The following is a 21,278-nucleotide window of genomic DNA, read 5'->3' on the forward strand; positions in this document are numbered from 1 at the left end:
AATCATTCCTTCATTTCATCCAATATCCCCTGGAAAGGGTTAGCCTCCATCACCCATCATTCAAACCTTCAAAACTCCCCTGTAGAGTCAACCCTGGGTTGTAACACCCTTCTAATACCCCGCATAAATATTTAAACAATAATCAGAGTAAAACATGAAAAGGGCATTACAACTTCCATATAATCAAAATAATACTCATGTCATGCCATAAAAGAGAACGTTAAACCCAAATATCATTCAGATCGTCATGTTAAGGAAGCGGAAATATATTTAACATCTGAACAATGCAACATGCAAATTCATAGACTTAAAACACCACCATAATAAAATATTGAAATAAGAAGAGTTCAACAAGTAACTCTAAACAACGTCCCTAGTGTTACACGACCAGAGCATGACACAGACCCAACTGACTCTAACGAACTACTTGACGAGCTAATCCTCACCAAGTACAAGAGCTACTCCTCAATCTGAAAAATAACAACAGTAAGGGTGAGTCTCATTCACATTTAACTAATGTTATAAGATATTGATAATAAAATATCAAATCACATGCCATTCACCCAATCACAGTTACGATCAGATTCAAAACCATACAATCATTAAGCAAACCACCAATCAATACATATTATAACATTGGACAATCTTCCATTCATGTTATAATAGCACAAGTAGCCTAATTCAATGCAACAACATGCATGTGGTACCAAAATCTGGGATAACCCAACTCACCGACCCACCATCGTCAAGGATACGGTAACACCCACACACTAATTCCACACAATGGGAATTAGCTACCACTGATCCACCATCGTCAAGGACCAGCCACATAATGATTATGAATGCATGCATCAACCATAACATGCTCGTCACCCACATAAATCGACCAAATGTCATAATCATCAATTACAATAGTAATAGCCACACATAATCATGCTATTCCTCAACCATAGTAAAACACATATTTCATACCGACCATACATGTATAACAAACACCGGTTACAACCACAACATCATACAGGTAAAACATTCGTTAGTGTACCTCTAAGCATAAACCACCACAACCAAATAAAATCGAGTGTTTTAAAAATAATTTCGAGTCACAACTCAAAACACCATTTTATTATGTAAATTATTTGATTAGCTTCACTATGCTCGAAACGGCACCAAAATCCGGCTTACGGTTTAAAAGTTACACCTCTTTAAACTTTTCAAGATGGCCTGTCGCCAACAGCCAACAGCACGCAGCGCCACACACAATTCACGGCGCAGAACGAATAGGAAGCACGACTTCGCGGCGAAACAAAGGTTCGCGGCACGGAACAAGAAGGAACTGCACCTTCGCGGCGCAAACGAGGGTTCGCGGTGCGTACTGTACACAACCAAACTTCCTGGCTTTCTGCCAAGCAGTTCGCGGCGCCAACCTCTGGACGCGGCGCGAACTGGCGATTTCCAGAACTCCGAATCGCAGAAAACAGCCTGCGATTTTGCCCTTCCTTCACCAATTCATTACCAAACCAATTCCATTCCAACCAGATTTCGCATACAGTGAAACAACCACATATTATAACACATTATAATACATTCCAATCATCTAATTAACACCATACATGATCAACACAATCATTACCAATCCATTCTCCCAGAACCTAACATTTCTACAACCTAAGCATAACTCAATTGGTACGGATAACACGATCAATTCTCTCATACTACATATAACCCCATAATAGAAGATAAACGGAAGAGTCCCCCCTTATCTGAAGGTTGATTCTTCGCTCTTCCTCTTGTCGCACTTCTCTGCTCCTCTTCTCTTTTCACGTTCAGACTCTTTTCCAAATGCTGTAACCCTCTCTATTCCACAGCTCCTTTTATTTTATTAAAAATGAAATAAAACTATTTTAATTAGTAATAGGGCCTACCAATGCACCCCCTCTTTACTAACCACAACTCAAGCCCAATTGCTTAATTCCTCATAATCCTCAATAATTCCAAATAATTCCCCATAATTCAATTAAATTAATTAAATTATTAAAATATGGAGTGTTACAACTCTCCCCCACTAAAATAGTTTTTGTCCTCGAAAACATACCTTGGGCAAATAACTCGGGATAGGAACCCTTCATCTGACTTTCCAAATCCCAAGTTACATTCCCACCTGCTGGTCCTCCCCAAGCTACTCTGACCACTGCTATCTCCTTGCCATGCAATTGTTTCAGCTTTCGATCTTCAATCCTCATAGGCAAAGCTTCAGCTGTCATGTTATCCTTCACCTGTACATCATCTACCTGGATCACATGAGATGGATCCGCAATGTATTTCCTCAACTGCGACACGTGGAATACATCATGCAAATTCGCAAGTGTTGGTGGCAACGCAATACGATAAGCTACCTCTCCAATCCTTTCTGTAATTTGATACGGACCAATGAAACGCGGAGTCAACTTCCTTGATTTCAGTGCTCTACCAACACCTGTCGTAGGAGTCACCCTCAAGAACACATGATCTCCTTCTTGAAATTCAAGTGTCCTTCGTCTTTTATCATGTTAGCTTTTCTGGCGATTCTGAGAAGCCTTCATCTTCTCTTGAATCAATTTAATCTTCTCCGTGGTCTCTTGTACAATTTCTGGTCCAATCACCGTACTCTCACCATATTCATACCAACACAAAGGTGTTCTACATCTTCTACCATACAAAGCTTCAAATGGAGCCATACCAATGCTCGAATGAAAACTATTGTTGTAGGTAAATTCAATCAACGGCAAATAACTATCCCATGCACCACCTTTTTCCAATACACAAGCACGTAACAAATCTTCCAATGACTAAATTGTCCTCTCAGTCTGACTATAAGTCTGCGGGTGATAAGCAGAACTCAATCTCAGCTTAGTACCCAAAGCCTTCTACAAACCTTCCCAGAATCTGGATGTAAACCTTGGATCTCTATCTGACACGATACTCGAAGGAATACCATGTAAACTCACTATCTTCTCAATATACAATTGAGCCAGCTTCTCCATCGGGTAATCCATTCTCATTGGTATAAAGTGAGCAGACTTCGTCAACCGGTCCACAATAACCCAAATAGCTTCACAATTCTTCACCGTCCTCGGTGTCGCACGCTCGCGAAAATGAACAGAGTCGCCACCAATATATTTATCCCATAAGGGAAAGGAATATCAGAAAACCTGGAATAAAGAAAGGCTAAGAAAAGGTCTTGCGACCAAAGATCGTGTAAGAAGTCGGTTATGCGAGGGGAAGGTGTTAGCACCCCTCACGTCTGTGGTACTCCACAGGATCCACTTATGTTTGTTCTATTCTAAGGGTGTATAAATCTATAGCTTAATTACTAAGGGAATGCATGCAAATGGAAGAAAAGAAACACGGGGAAAATAAGGTTTATAAATAATTGTGCTCGCTTAGGCCCCGCGACCTAATGCCTACGTATCCTTTTTAGGAATCAGAGCGCCGTAGTTCGGCTCTTTAGTTTTTGTTTGTTTTTGTGTTTTTTAGTTGAACAGTTACATTCGCACTCCGCTGCTCGACCTCTGGAGTCTTAAGCTGGGAATGGAGCGGAAATAACGTGTCCGATTAGGAGAAAGAATGCCCTGAAGGCAAGAGAAAGAATGCATCGGAGGCAAGAGAGAGAAGAGAGAATATTGGTTTGTGTTTTTTATGTAACTTCATGATGAACAAAACCCAATACAAGGCTTCGCACCACTTCATTACTTTGTTTAAGTCTGAGCCTTTATTAAGTGTTTTAAATGTTTTTGGTTGAGTGTTTTTTAAGGGAATTTACTTTGCGATTCGAATCACATAAAAATGTATAATGATCGAGAAGCAGATTAGGGAATGAATCCCACTCACTTCTATCCCATTATGTAATGTTCGAGAAACAGATTAGGGAATGAATCCCACTCATTTCTATCCCATTAGTTAATGTTCGAGAAACAGATTAGGGAATGAATCCCACTCATTTCTCTCCCATTAAGTAGTGACCGAGAAACAGATTAGGGAATGAATCCCACTCATTTCTATGCCACTAAGTGATTGAGAAACAGATTAGGGAATGAATCCCACTCATTTCTCTATCACTTTCTTAATGTGATTCGTATCTCTATTTGTTAATGTTTTAATGTTGAAAGAGAAAAAGGAGAAGAAAACTAGCTTAAGATGAATAACTAGCCTAAGTGTTTAAAAGGGAATTTCTAGATCCTAATGTTATCATGGTTTCTACCTAAAGTTAGGAATTTAAGGAAAAAAGACTAAACCTAATAGTTATGGAGATTATAGGTCCTAAATCTAAAGGAATGAGATTACACGCACAAGCAAAGATCAAAATTACAAGTAAAAATTACAAGTAAACAATGATACAAAAATAGTGCAAAAATGACTAAAAGAATGACTTGAAATATGGTACAAAACATGGAAGCAAATGATGCAAAATATAGTACCAAAAGTGAATTAAAGGACTATTATTTTTATTGATTTTTATAGGACAAAGAACAAGAATTCTAATCAAGCAAAAGAATTAAAATACAAGCCTAAACTAATATTTTTTATATACATTTTTTATGTAAAAAATTATGTATTTAAGTCTCAAAAGATAATGGAAAAGTTAGTGATTTTTATTGCCTAAAACATATGATATAAAACTATATGATAAAAACTAAATCTAACATGTAGAAATATGTACACAGGGGGGTGCAGATTGAAATTAATGGTCTGAATAGTAGCACGGGCACAAAGCCCATCCAGAGTTGGCCCAAGGGGCGTTTTTGTTGCGTTTTTCAGGTTACCAAAAATATGCTATGGGCTCAGAGGGGGTGCAGTAGCGTTTTGGCCCAGCTTGTTTTTGTTCAGATTATTGTGAGATGCAAAAAATGGATAGAGTGGGCCAATGGGGTGAGAACGAACCGGCCCAGGTATATTATTTGATCCATATTGTTTTATCAATCAGATTTTATTGAAAGAAATTAATTGATTAAAATAAAAATAAGAATAATAAAATGAAGAAATATGGGGAAATTGAAATGGGGATTAGGGTAATGAAATGTGACCTTTCGCCTTCACGTTCTTCCCTTCCAAGCTCCGACGCGGCGAAATCCCTTTCTTCTCCGATTGACTCTCTCCGCCAACTTTTAATCTAAGCTCGTAATCGCCTTCTCCAATTTGACCTCTTGCTCGGTTCTTGTTTGAGCTTTGTCCTTAAATCGTCTCAAGGTCCTGTGATGAAGAATCGGTGTGAGGTGAAGAAGCCGATTGGAGCTATTGCCGAAACAGACGCGAGAACACGGATGAGATGTCGTTGTGCGTATATGTAGATTCGTGTTGCGCAAGTGATCGCATATGAAGATGATGAAGGTTCGATGCCGCTCTTCTTGATTCTTCACGTGGATGAAGATTGTTGATGATGCAGAAACGTTGTTGTTCAGAATTCCGTAACGAGTCGATGAAGATTATTATGAAGAGATGACTCCTTTCTTCTGTTTGTGATTCGCTCCGCAGATTTAGATTTCTTTTCTGAGTTCTTCGTGACTTTCAATGCGGATTGAAGATTATGGTTGTGGATTGGTGAGAAGGAAGAGGTGTGAGGTTGTGATGAATGAAGGCTGATTATGGTGAAGTGAAGAGAATGGATTGGAAGATGAGAAGAGTGAGAAGTGAAGAATTTGTGGAGGTCTGAGATGGAAGAGAAGAAAATGGTGCAGAATGGAAGCTGGTGGTTATGTCCGTGAAGAAAAAGAATTGAATGAATGAAGACTTGGATTTATAGAAGTACTCAAGGTTAGTTAGATTTCTATTTTTCTGTTGAAAGTTTGTTATGAATTCAGTTAGTATTCTGTTAGGTTTGAATTGGTTAAAGGTTAGAAACAGCTAGTTATAGAATGGTTCTGTTAGTTACGAATGGGACAGTTAGCAAAAGTTAGAAAGTGGTTAGAGGGTTCTTGGTATCTCTATATGGTTAGTTAGAAATTAAACTCAGTTTGAAGGAAGAAAGGTGTTTGGACTGGTATTTTGCAAGTGAGCAGGGTTCTCCTAATTGGAAGTTTCTTTGGTTTGTATTATGAATGAAAGTGTGGGGCTGCTGTTAGTGTTTAAGTTAGTTAGGTTGTATTTGAATCTGTGGCAGCAAGATTGGAATTTGCATATGAAAATGCTTGGACTGGCTGAAACCGATTTTGTTAATCCATGGATGTCATTTTTTGTATGCAGGCTTTGAGTTATGGCTTGATATGGATGTGAAGAGACATATGGTGCCTTGGAGATTAAACAATACTTGAAGATTTTGAGGAGGCTTATGGAAGTATGAAGATGTGATGCTGTTGTAGGAGAATTAGGATTTGTAATAAATGTGATGGAAGAATATTTTTGTAATGAAGTTTGGGAAATTTGTAACGGAATTGGACTTGATTGATGAATGTATTTGAAACAACATTGAATTTGAATGATTGAAAGCTCCTTCTGTTTGAGAACCCTTAAATGAATCTTTATAAGAAACTCTTAGTGGAATAATGAATAAATCTCAAAATCCATGGGTGAAATATCTAAGGGAGCAATAAACTTATTTGATTTCCACTTTAATTTTGACTTAGTCTTGAATGAAATGCTTCTCCATATATTGTTTCAATCGATCCTTGCTTCTCCATGAATCCCAAATTAACTTGCCTTTGAAGATATTTGAATAATGATGAATTGAGATGTTGAATGATGGGTGTATCTCGATGTGTAAAATTTGAATGAGTGAACTTGCTTTTTTTTTTTTTCAAAATGACATTATCCTTAAATTCCAAGTACTTCCTTTTTATATAGAAGTTCTACACAATTGCTTGAGAAACTCTATTTCATTTTGATTGCCTTTGAATTCGAACCCACCTCTAATCTCAACAAACAACTTCCAACTTGCATGTTAAGCAACGAAAGAAAGATGCTTTAAAATAGATCTTCAAGCTCTTCTTTTGTGTCATGATTCAAAGATGATCTTAAATCCAAAGCAATACTTTAATCTCATATTTACATGGTGAAACTTCAACAACTTTGAGCAAATGACCAACTAAAACCTGATCTTTTAGAATCCTTGATCCCGAGCCTAATTTATTGATAAATGAGGCATAATATGTTAATGGCCTAAGGGATACATGTGCATGAATGCAAAAGTCTAAGCCAATTAGGATAAAATTAGATGGGCAAATTTTGGGGTGCAACACCTGGCAAACTAGAAACAAAATCCATAGATATACTATCCCACTTCCATTCCGGAATAAATAACGGTTGCATAGCTCCATACGGCTTCTGATGTTCAATCTTTGACTTCTGGCAAGTCAAACAAGCATAAACAAATTCAGTTATTTCCTTTTTCATTCAAGGCCACCAGAACAGCTTCTTTAAGTCACAATACATCTTGGTAGCACCAGGATGAATACTCAATCTGCTACGATGTCCCTCCTCAAGAATGCTTCTTCTTAATTCTGCAGCATCCGGAACACAAACCCGATTGCCAAACCTCATTATACCATTCTCGTCGATTCTGAACTCACCTCCTTTATCTTGGTTAATCAGAGTCAACTTATCAACCAACTCTACATCAGCCTTCTGACCCTCTCGAATTTCCTCAAGAATACCACTAGTCAGCTTCAGCATACCCAACTTAACACTGGTAGGAGTGTTCTCACATACTAAACTCAAATCTCTGAATTGCTCAATTAAGTCCAATTCTCTCACCCTAAGCATCGACATATGCAAGGACTTCCTACTCAAAGCATCGGCAATAGCGGTTGCATAAGCGACTACCTGTTGATTATGCATTAGCACACCTCTTAATCCCATCAATGAAGCATCACAATACACAACAAAAGATTCCGCCGGATTTGGCAAAATCAAGATCGGCGCACTAGTCAGCCTCCTCTTCAGCTCTTGGAATCCTTCTTCACATTTAGAATCCCAGATGAACGCTTGACCCTTCCTAGTCAACTTAGTTAACGGCAAGGCTAACTTTGAAAACCCTTCAATGAACTTTCTATAATAACCCTCCAGACCAAGAAAACTACGGATTTCAGAAACTGACTTCGGAGCTTCCCACTGAGACACAACTTCTACCTTTGTTGGATCTACGGCGATACCATTCTTGGAAATCACATGTCCAAGGAAACTTACTTCGCTTAACCAGAAATAACACTTTGACAGTTTAGCATACAGTTTCTTCTCTTTCACCAATTCTAATACCACTCTAAGATGATTTGCATGTTCTTCCTCACTCTTAGAATATATTATAATATCATCGATAAATATCACTACGAACTGATCGAGATAGGGATGAAAGATCCTATTCATATATTCCATAAAAACACCAGGTGCATTAGTAACTCCAAATGGCATCACAGTATATTCGTAATGACCATACCTCGTTCTAAATGCAGTCTTCTGAATATCGTTTGTCTTCACCCGAATCTGATGATATCCTGACCTCAAGTCAATTTTACTGAACACGCACGCCCCAAACAATTGATCCATTAGATCATCAATCCTAAGCAACGGATACCGATTTTTGATAGTAACTTTATTCAGCTGTCTATAATCCACACACAGCCTCATTGAGCCTTCTTTCTTCTTTACTAGTAACACCGGTGCACCCCACGGTGAAACACTAGGACGAATAAGTTCCTTCTCAAGTAATTCTTCCAATTGACTCTTCAATTCAGCCAATTTTGATGTCGACATACAATAAGGTGCCATCGACACAGGACTAGTTCCCGGAATTAACTCAATAGCAAATTCCACTTCCCTCTCCGGTGGCAACTCTCTAACATCATCTAGAAAAACTTCGGGAAAGTCGCATACTACAGGTAATTCACTTCTCACCACCTTATCCTTCACTTCCATGGATGCAATCAACATAAACACGGCAGCCCTGTCTTTAACTGCTTCATTTATCTGTCTAGCAGTCATCGCCTAACCTTCCACACTTTCATCTTCAGGAAAAATAACCGTCTTCGAGAAACAATTGATATGAACTCGATTGAATTGTAACCAATTCATTCCCAGAATAACATCGAGTTGCTCCAACACAAGGCACACTAGATCCATTCCGAACTCCCTACCAAAAATATCAATTGGACAATTCAAACAAGCAAACGAAGTAGTCACTGAACCCGACGCAGGAGTGTCAATGATCATACTCCCGTTAATATTAGATATTTATAAATTGAACCTTTTAGCAAAATCCATAGAAATAAAAGGGTGCGTCGCGCCAGTGTCTATAATCGCAATTAAAGGTGTGCCATGAATAAAACATGTACCTTTAATCAACCGATCCTCTGGAGTAGTCTTGGAACCAGATAAGGCGAACACCTTACCACCAGCTTGATTCTTCCTTGGCTTAGGACACTTAGGACTAATATGGCCCTCTTCTCCACAGTTGAAACAAGTTACAGTGTTTCCTTTGCACTCAATAGCAATGTGGCCTGCCTTACCACACTTATAGCACTTATTTTCTTCACTTTTGCACTCGTGAATACGATGTCCAGGTTCTCCACACTTGAAGCTCTTAATAGGGGCACTTGAGTCTCCCCCACTAGGCTTCTTCCAGCCTCCAGTTTTCTGGTTACCTTTACCATACGACTTACCACGATCCATATGCTTCTTCCCTTTCCTGTCGACTAACTCGCGAGAGTGTGACGACTTCAGCTTAATATTGTCCTCTTCAAAGATTCGGCTGAAATCAACCAAATCAACAAACCTGCGAATCCTCTGATATCTGATACCCTGTTTAATCTCGTCACGGAGACCATTCTCAAACTTAACACACTTCGAGAACTCGCTAGTCTTATCATTGTTGTAGTGGACATAATACTTTGCAAACTAAACAAACTTGGACGCATACTCCGGCACGGTCATGTTACCTTGCGTCAGCTCCAAAAATTCAACCTCATTCTTGCCTCTAACATCCTCAGGAAAGTACCTCCACAAGAATTCTCTCTTGAACACAGCCCAAGTAATTGCAACACCAGCAGCTTGCAATTCATCCCTACTAGCCATCCACCAATCATCAGCTTCTTCAGACAGCATGTGAGTACCATATCTCACCTTCAGATTTTCATCACAATCAATCACTCGGAAGATCCTTTCAATTTCCTTTAGCCACTTCTGAGCGCCTTCGGGATCGTGAGTGCCTTTGAACAACAAAGGGTTGTTCCTCTGAAAACTATTTAACTGCCTGTCAGCACCAATACCAGCCCCATTGGCATTCCCTCCCAGCACACCAGCAATCATACCCAGAGCCTCAGCAATCGCGTCATCGTTTCTTCCTCCTCTTCCGGCCATTGTTATGTTAAATATTAAAACAATATTCATTAGAACAAGAAGTATCGATAGTGTCAACCTTACACTAATCGCATACGAGGGATTAACCGACACTAAGACTCTGACTCAAATGACCGACTATGCTCTGATACTACTATTGTAACACCCTTATAATACCCCTCATAAATATTAAACAATAATCAGAGTAAAACATGAAAAGGGCATTACAACTTCCATATAATCAAAACAAAAACTCATGTCATGCCATAAAAGGAACGTTAAACCAAAATTATTCAGATCATCATGTTAACACAGCGAAAATATCCTTAACATCTGAACAATGCAACATGCAAAGTCATGGACTTTAAAACACCACCATAATAAAACACCGAAATAAAAAGAGTTTAACAATTAACTCTAAACGACGTTCCCAGTGTTACACGACCAGAGCATTACATGGACCCAGCTAACTCTAACGAACTACTTGACGAGCTATTCCTCACCAAGTACAAGAGCTACACCTCAATCTGAAAAATAACAACAGTAAGGGTGAGTCTCATTCGCATTTAACCATTGTTATAGGATATAGATGATAAAATATCAATCACATGCTATTCACCTAATTACAGTTACAATTAGATTCTCAATCACACAATCGATACAACAAACACATAATCAACACATATTATAATATTGGACAATCTTCCATTCATGTTATAATAACACAAGTAGCCTAATGCAATGCAACTACATGCATGTGGTACCAAAATCAGGGATAACCCATCTCACCGATCCACCATCGTCAAGGATACGGCAACACCCACTCACTAATTCCATACAATGGGAATTAGCTACCACTGATCCACCATCGTCAAGGATCAGCCACACAATGATTATGAATGCATGTATCAACCATCACATGCTCATCACCCACATAAGTCAACCAAATGTCATAATCATCAACTACAATAATCAATAGCTATACACAATCATGCTATTTCTCAACCATAGTAAAACACATATTTTGTACCAACAATACATGTATAACAAACACCGGTTACAACCACAACATCATACAGGTGAAGTATTCATTAATATACCTGTACGCATAAACCACCACAACCAATTAAAATCAAGTGTTTCAAAATAATTTTTAGTCACGACTCAAAACACTATTTTAATATGTAAATCATTTGATTAGCTTTACTATGCTCAAAACGGCACTAAAATCAGATTTACGGTTTAAAAGTTAGAAGTTTTCAAAGTTAAGAAAGTTTTAGAAAAAGTCACGCAGAACCCGGTTCCTCCCTACGTGGGAACCGGTTCCTGAATTCTTTCAGAAACTCCTCTCTGATTTTTACTACTAGGAACAGGGTTGTACCTACATGGGAACCGGTTCCTGCTGAACAGAATTCCTTCGCTTCTGGTTTCTACTACTGGAACTCGGTTCCTCCCACCTGGGAACCGGTTCCTACGCTGCTGTATCAGAAAAACACCATTCTTTTCAACACCGTATCGACCCGAATCCATACCAATTCGCACCCAAATGCATTATAACACCAAAACGGTAACCACAAACACAATTAACACATTTATAACACATTTCAATCATCCAATTCACACCACACATGATCAATACAATATTATTAATCAATTCTCCCAAAACCTAACATCTTTACAACCTAAGCATAACTCAATTAGCATGAGCAACATGTTCAATTCCATTCTACTACCTATAACCCCATAATAGAAGCTAAATGGAGAGTCCCCCCTTACCTGAAGGTTGATTCTTCGCTCTTCCTTTGTTGCACTTCTCTGCTCCTTTTCTCTTTTCACGTGTTTCTCTTTTCCAAATGTTGTGACCTTCTCTATTCCACAACTCCCTCTATTTTATTAAAAATGAAATAAAATTATTTTAATTAGTAATAGGGCCTACCAATGCACCCCCTCTTTACTAATCACAACTCAAGCCCAATTGCTTAATTCCTCCTAATCATCTATAATTCCAAATAATTCCCCATAATTCAATTAAATTAATTAAATTAATTTATGAAAATATGGAGTGTTACAGATAATAGAGTCTCCACAGCGAGTCTTTCCCTATCAAGAGTAGCCATAACCTTGGGCTTTGTACAATGCAGATAAACATCATTTCTTGTGTCAAAAGATTCATAACCTTTGAGTCTTTTCCTCACTGAGTCTGCCACAACCTTGGGCTTCGTACAAGGCAGAAAACAATGGCTCCCTAGCTAGAGTCAGCCAGAATTCAAGGCTTTGTACAGAACACCAAATAAATATTTCAGTCAAATAAAACAAACACTCTCCAGCTAGAGTCAGCCACAATTCTGGGCTTCATACAGAACACAAATTTCTTCAGCCAAAGTCAATCCCAGGGTCAATCAAAAATCATTTAAGCCTCATGCTTGGGCCTCATACAAGCCAGTCAAATTCAAATTTTTCATAATATAGATAGACATGATTTATCTCTACGAGGAGATATTTCTCCTATTTCACCATATTCAAAAATACAAACATTTTCATTTTAATTTAAAAAAATTCTCCCATTTAGGATTTTGAAAGGCATGCTCTGAGGAACACACACCCAGACTTGTTTCCTTTCACTAAACTGGTTGAGAATCGTTCTTTCATTCAAGAGACTGCGACTGGCATACTTGCACACACACAAGTAAGGTCCTTCTGTTAAGAAACGAACCCCTCTTTTTTGTCACTTCAAATGTTTGTGGTGGAATAGTAGAAATACCTCTCTGTAAAGATGACTTCATGTCTCTTTCCTGTAAACAGAGATTTAGTTCAAACTTCAACCTTAAGTTCAAACAAGGCACCCAAAATCAATTCATTTCCCTAATTAGTTCCTCGAACTATAAAAAGCTATGACTTCCATTAGAGATATGTAGGCTTGAGATTCACAAGGAATCTCAGCGAGCTAATCAAAAACCAAAAGCAGTCAGTTCATCTGTCCTTCAATTCAATTCTCTCTCCTAACACAAAGGAGAGACTTTTCCAATCAAACAAGCAAACACAAACGCTTAGACACAGAGAAGATTCCCGTAGAGTACTACGGATATGTAGGGTGCTTAAAACTTTCCCTATGTATAACCGACCTCCCAGACTCCAAAACATCTGATTAGGTTAAATCCCCACATCTAGAAAACTCTTAGGGTTTATTTGAGATCTTTTCCCCCTTCCTCCTCGTAGGATAATTAAAAAGTTCGTGTCCTATCGTTGGAAGAACTGAAATAAAATTCATCCCACAAAGGCGCCTCTCTCCTTCCAAATTTCGCGTGAAGGGTACGGCGTGCCGTCCTTCCAAGTGAAACGGGGAGATAAAAAAACGACACCACAGTGGTACCACAACATCATTAGTCTCCAAAACCTGAGTTTCTCTTGCCATTTCACCTTCCTCGGAATCATTGGATGCTGAATCTTCTTCCTCACTGTTCTCAACCTCCAAAGAGTCTTCATGCAGATTATTGATTTCCATAAGCCTCTTAGGGCCATGTGCCACCTAAAGCAATTTTACTTTGAATACATTATCATTGATATCAACTATGATGGAAGCATTCAACACCATTGAATATATAATCCTCACAAGAATTCTAGCAACATCCATATTCTTATGTTCCATTTTGTCATCATCAAGAGATACTAATTTTCCCCATGAGCAAGTGATAAAGTAAAAAAAAAACTCAAAAGACCAAGCATGGCATGGTACACCATAGGAATTTATCCGTGTTAACCTTTCATTATCCACCACATCCGACGACCATGGTTTGATTTTCGAAAACCAACGAGCTATCCATTCCTTTTCTTCTTCAATCAATGTTTTTACCGCCCCATCAATCTCCTCCTCTATCAAACATAAATTTGCACCAAATGGAGTGATCTTAATTCCAAAGAAGTCTTCGATATTGAATTCTTCTTGAATGTTATAAGTGGATCCTGGTTTCTCAACCTCCCCTACATAAGCTTTCTTAAATCTATCCAACTTACTCTCTTCAACAGTGAAGTACAAATGAGCAAATTTTGGTTTTTGTTCATCCCCTCCTAACCTGTTACTCCCATTAGAGATCCATACCTTCCTCCATATTCTTTCCTTATGCATTGTGGCCCTATTGTCTCCACCCTTCACCTTCGGTCCTCTAACAACCTGGGAAAAAGATTTGGTCGCCTCCCCCATTTGTATTTGTATTTGTTTTCCTCCTGCACCCATTTGTATTTGTTTTCCTCCTACACTCTCCATATATTGATGTTGTTTCAGACCGCCCATGCTTCTATTTGAAACTTCAATGCTTCGAAGTCTTTCATTCTTTTGCCATGGAAGTTGGAACTTTGGTATGTTTGCATGTATTTTTTTTCATCCAACTGAACTGCCAAGAACTTTTCATCGCACACCTTGCAAAATCTTATGAATCTGTAACGCCTACCTGTTCTGTCTCTTATTGGTGGTATTACTACCTCGTCTACCAGTCCATATTCTTTAAACACGTCAAACATTTCTCTCGTTCCATATTCCTATGAGAACTCTGTGAAGAAGAAACTTGATATTTTCGCCTCTTCTTGGATCCTCTTCCCTTTCTTTTCATCCCATTGACCACTAGCAACCCTTTCATTCTTTGATTTTATCTTCTTTCTCTCCACCAGCTTCCATCCTTCATCACCATTGTTGTCATAGGCTCCAGCGTTTTCTCTCACCCTCTCTTTCTCTCTCATTGTTGTTAAAAAGTGCTTATGATATTTTATAATTAATTGATTTAGTTTTACTACAAATGCAGGTAAACGGGCACGAGGACGAGTATTGATGTACCCATAGGGTACGGGTGCGGTTATGAACATTAGTGTCTACGCGGGTATGGGTTCGGGTACGAGAATTTTTTCAAACCGCAAGTATAAGGAGGGATACTATAATATCCTGCTCAAACCTTGTCCATAATATAATACTATTTCAATTTTATCAAGTATAACAGATGAACATAATATAATACTATTTTATTTTTGTTATTATGCAATAATCTTATATAAATATAATATAGATACAATGAATTTTTTTTATATTATGAAATTGTATTTATATTCCAAATGAAATTTATACAATTGCAGTTTGTTTAGAAGTAGTTGAACTTTAATAGAAATATATTTATCTTCAAAAGTGAAGAAATTTCATTACATTTAAAAATGAAATAAAAATTCGCCTAAGCCTATATGTATGGAACTGGTCTTGATTGCTATATTAGTATACTTGTATTGTATAGGACAAGAGCTGGTATATAAGAAAGTAGAAAGGGACATATTATTTCGTACACATTTGTTTAATTAAATAAGCCAAGTTACCAAGTCAATCAAATACTATATCGTGGTAAATGGGATGAACAAGAGTAGTAGATGTTTATTTATTAGCAATGTCAACAAGCATATATTTCATACAGAAGAGTTTCAGATTCAAACATGAGCACATCCAATCTTGATAATCTGAAAGCTGCATCTGAGGCAGGTGATATAGATTTCCTTTACACAATAATTCAGGATGATCCATCCATTTTGGATAATATTGATTCGATACAATTTGTCGAAACTCCCTTGCATATCGCGGCATCTAGGGGTCATATCCAGTTTTCCATTGAAGTAATGAACTTGAAACCTTCGTTTGCTTGGAAGCTAAATCCACAAGGATTCAGCCCTATTCACCTTGCTATGCAAAACGGCGAAAAGAGGATGGTGTCTCGGTTTGTTGACATGAATAAAGATCTTGTTAGAGTTAAAGGAAGAGAAGGGTTTACTCCTCTTCATTTTGCATGTCAAATCAGAGAGGTTGCAGTTTTAGCTGAATTTCTGTCAGCTTGTCCGGATTCCATTGAAGATGTGACTGTGAGAGGTGAGACTGCACTTCATATTGCTGTGATAAACAACAACTATGAGGCTTTTCATCTACTTGTTACGTTTCTTAGGACGAGTATGGAGAGAGGAGCTAGGAAGTTAGAATATAAAATACTTAATCGGAAGGATGAGGTTGATAACACTATTTTGCACATTTTAGTGCAGAGGAATTTCGAGCCACAGGTAACTTTTTGTCTTTAAAGGATGTCTTTCTGGTGATACTTTTTTCTCTCTCTCAATTTTCTATTTTAAAAAATGAATTCATAGTTTTTTCTAGCATTGTTAAAAAAAATTGCTGAACTAAATTGAATTGCCGAACCGAACTGAATTGGAGTTAAATAATTTGACATATTACTAATGGTTAATGAACTGAACTCGTATTTTATTAATGGTTCTAGAATCGAACCCATAAACAATTAACCCCTTTAAATTTGATTCCGAACCGAACCGTTAAAACTTTAATTTAAAAATTCTAACTTCTTACTTCAAACACTTAACCCCAAATAGCTTCTTCTGAACAGTAGAAACTTTGAAGAACAATTAGTCTGCACTATAATGCTCCAATTAGTGATGTCAGTTAAGATTCATGAAAATACACACATTGCAACTTAGATTCATGCAACACTAAAAATCAATATATACCATAGTTGTTTAAATTTAATTAATCTTCATAGTTGTTTTGGTTGAAATAATTTCCTCTACTTTCAGCTACATATAAAGATAATATGAATAAAGGAAATGTTCATTATTGAATGTAAATAGTTTGTACAAAATGACTTATACAAGCTTATTCATAAGTGTTTATTTTTATAAGCGCTTGTGCTATAAGCTCTTTATCCAAACAGCTCTAAATATTTGAAAAGTTGATTAATTTGTGATATTTTTATTGAGTTTTAGCATTTTAAATTAATTTGGATTTTGATTATGAATGTATATTAAAAAATATTTAAGTTAAAAATTATGAATAATAGTATATTAAAAAAGTTTATAAAAAAAATGCTAAAAATAAATTTAAAATAAATTTTTTGTTAAATAAAATTCAAAACTAAATATAACGGTTCGGTTTGGAAAAATTGTCTTCTAATGGTTTGATATGGTTTGGAATTCCGAACCGTTATGCCAAATCAAAATTTTTTGATCAGTTCGGTTCTAAAAAAAATTGAAACGGTTCGATACGGTCAGGGCCGGTCCTTTGAATTTGGGTGCCTTGGGCGAATCAAAAGAGTGGTGCCCCTATAATTTTTAACAATAAATACATAAGAATAAAATAAATAATTTGATAAAAAAACACATTCTCATTTGGCATTGTGCTAAAAGAATAGAAATATGGATCTTTGAATCAATGTTTATACTACATCAAAACATAAACCACTATAAAGAGACTTCTTCTTCTTCTTGATCCGGTCTTTTTTCCTATAAAAAAAATTGTTTAAACCTTTAAAATTATTCAAATATCATGCTTTTAGCATTTTTTGTTGCAAAATCGTTAATAATTTGTTCATAATAATCAAGGTTCTTCAAAAAATTATTTTCAATTGAAACCAACGCAAGACTATTTAATTTATCTTGTGACATAGTAGATCTCAAATAAGATTTTAATAATTTTAATTTAGAAAAACTTCTTTCAGCAAATGCAACACTGATAGGAATAGTCAATATTACTCTATAATCTATGCATGCATTAGGAAAACAATTAAAAGCCTTTAAAGAACTCAATATCATATAGCTTGATTTGATTTTGATTCAACTGTTAAAACTTATCTACTAACTTTCAATTCTTCAAACAAAATTTCACCATCAAAATCATGAAAATCGTCATGTTTTAAATAAGTTTCAAGATGTTTACAACATGCTTTCAGGTCCCTATCAAATAATGATCTAATCTTTTCAATACTAAACAAGAATCCAAAAATATTTTTATATGTGCTATACTGCCCAAATCTTCTATCAAGTAAGTGAGTCAATTGTTTGATATATAATATATAAGAAATAATGATTTCGAAAAGACTCTTCAGCAGACGCAAGATTCAGTTGTGTGGGTTGAGATAAATATTCATCATAGTGTTGTTTTCTACTAATATAACGTTTTTGAATAAAAACACATTCAATCTCTATTTCATTTCCAATATTTTCAACACTAACCTTAGCATTTACAAATTCAGATTCTCTATATTTTTTCAAATACTTGATCAAACTTTTTACTAGTTCTATAGCCACATCAATACGTATGTCTTTTTTTTGTAAACTTTTGTTAATTTCATTAACAGCAGTTAACAATTCAAACCAAATAATCATAACTACTAAAATTTCAAAGTTTCCAATTCCATGAGTTGCTAAAGATTCGACTTCACTCTTAATTTTGGGATATTATCTTGTTCAGCTAGTTGAAGTAGTGCTTCACACTTAATTTTGGGATCAATAATATAAAATATTTTCTATATCATTGTTTTAATTTTAGTGCCTCAATTAAACTCTTTAATTGATAAAATTATGGATATATTAATTGATTTTAGTTTAAAGAAATTAATTTATTTTATTATATATTTTATTTATGAGAAATTACTTTATTTTATTAATTTTGATTTTGTAATGCCTCTATAATTTTGTTAACCAGTATTTGTTTTTTTTTTTAAAATTAGTAAGTATTTTTGTAACAAAAAAATTCTATTTTAATATATAGGGGTAAGAAAAAATTTGGTGCCCCTAAAATTATGGGGCCCTGGGCTCCCGCCCCGCGAGCCCGTGCTCAGGGCCACCCCTGGATACGGTTCAGATGTCTTTATATAATGGTTCAGCTTAGTTCAGTTCGGTTCAGTTTTCTGACAGAACAGAACCATCAACAGCCCTAGTTTCTTCATATATTTCCATTTAGTTGTCCATTTTCTAAATGTTTTTTTTTATGATATTTTAGTTTAAATGAATACAGTAATTTTTAAATGATATGTTTTGGTAAAAAAATTTATTTTCTTTGGTGATGTACACTTGTACTTTTGTTTAAAAACATTTATCTCATACGGAGGATATTCGTAATCTTATGAGTACCATACACATAATAGATTTTTGTCAATATATGTAAAGTAATTTACAATAATTGTGAGGTTTTATTCTTTTCTAATAAAACATACTTTTTATGTTGTAAATTTATAAGTATTTATGATATTTTTTAATTACAAAAACTTAAAACTGAAATCAAGTAGTTTGTATATTGTACACAAGATTTATTTTATGGACAATAGGAATGATCTCTAACAAAAACTGTTTTGTTCATTAATTACAAGGTAAAAGATGCCCTTGGATTGTTGTTAAAGACTAAGATAAATATTCAGGCAAAGAACATGGACAACAAAACTGCATTCGACATGTCAGCCAATGTAGACATTAGGAGTATTTTGTTGTGTGCTGGAGCGAAACCCGGCTTACCAGTTTCCAACATTTCCACACATGGTCATAAACCAAGATCAAAGACCGCGATTATTGATAACGGGTTAATTTGGATACGTAGCATTAGAAGAGATATATCAGAGGATCAACGTAACACTTGGTTGATAGTTGTAACTCTTGTTGCAACCGCAACCTATCAATCCGCACTGAGTCCTCCTGGTGGAGTTTATCAGGCTAATGCTACGGACAATACTGTCAACACTTTCTCCAATTCTACTAATGCTGGAAAATCAGTATTGTCAAGAAATGGTTTCATTGTGTTTTCATTAGCGAATATGATATCCTTTTTTGCGTCAATTATAGCAATATTCATTCTGACACCAAGTGGGCTAGTAGGCGCTCTAGTGTTTGTTCCAGTGGGCTGGTTTGTTGTTTGTTATCTGTTTTCTATGGGGAAGATATCACCTACACGTACCAACTCTATTATTGTTAACATTGCTATGTTTTCAATTGGATTTCTCGCCTGTTGTTCTGCTATTATAGTGTACTTTCGACTTCAACAGGAACGCAATGCAAAGAAGAAGAGGAGATCATAGTTATGTTAAACCTCTGGTTTGTAATATGGGAAACACCAATATAAGTTTTGGTTTTGTCAGTTGGACAAAGATCGTACAATTGTTAGTGAAATTGACAACTCAAACCACTGCCAGCCGAGTTTATATATAATACAATTTCATCCTTGATTTGAAGTAGTAAATTAATTATTTCAATTGTATTTTGTATTTTGTATTTTATTGAATGTATTATGGCTACCTATTCAACATAATGATATTGCATTTCTCAATGATAAAAGGCAGTTACTTGGCAGTGTATTATATAGCATACATTGTTCATTCCATAGTCACCAACTCTAATTGCATTGTTACTTGTTAATCAAGAAACTTGACCAACTATCTTTTAACTGCTTTCATAACAAAATTTTAACTTCTTAACTAACTTTTAACTTCTTTTAATGCAATCTTTGATACCCCCACAAAATGAAGGTTTGTATATGTATGCCATCTTCTACTTAAGCAACAATGTTTGAAACGGTTAGGGAAGTAATGGCTTGGTAAAGAAACTATCCAATTGATATTTGGGTATAACAGGTAATAACTTCATAACTTCTACTGCTTTTTTTCTCTCATAATGTGGCAATCAATTTCTAAAGGAAACAGATTTTCTTTTTTATATTGATATTGACTTGCAAAAGTATTTAGACTGAGTTACAAAAGGTCTCTATATAGAGACTAAAGATAAGATATAAAATACAGCAAAATTAATTATCTGATTCCTAGAAGAATATAACTATTCACTGCCCGAGAAAATCTACCCTTTCTGCTACACAATGCAACATTTAAGTTTATCCAACAAAACTCCCCCAGAAACTTAAATACTTTTCCGATCCATCATTTCTAGAATCTTTTTTCCTCTGTCGAATAGCTCTTTCGATAATAGTTTTGTGAGGATGTCCGCAGCTTGGTCCTTGTTTGCCACATGCTTTAGTTTGACACTTCCATTCTTTACATGTTCTCGAATGAAGTGGTAACGAACGTCGATGTGTTTGCTCTGTTCATGGTTCACTGGGTTCTTGTGAGACAAAAATTCTAGTTTTTTCTTGTTGAAATTCCAGACCAATAAAGAAACTCATCAGACCTAAATCTGTC

General features: G+C 36.1%; 1 pseudogene; it reads left to right on the top strand.

Moving 5' to 3' along the window:
- Positions 1-15,699: 15,699 nt before the first annotated feature.
- Positions 15,700-20,279, top strand: LOC131648799 (ankyrin repeat-containing protein BDA1-like; annotated as a pseudogene).
- The last annotated feature ends 999 nt before the right edge of the window (positions 20,280-21,278 follow it).

Source organism: Vicia villosa, linkage group LG2 (assembly GCF_029867415.1).
Source record: "Vicia villosa cultivar HV-30 ecotype Madison, WI linkage group LG2, Vvil1.0, whole genome shotgun sequence".
In the NCBI taxonomy this organism is placed as follows: Eukaryota; Viridiplantae; Streptophyta; class Magnoliopsida; order Fabales; family Fabaceae; genus Vicia; species Vicia villosa.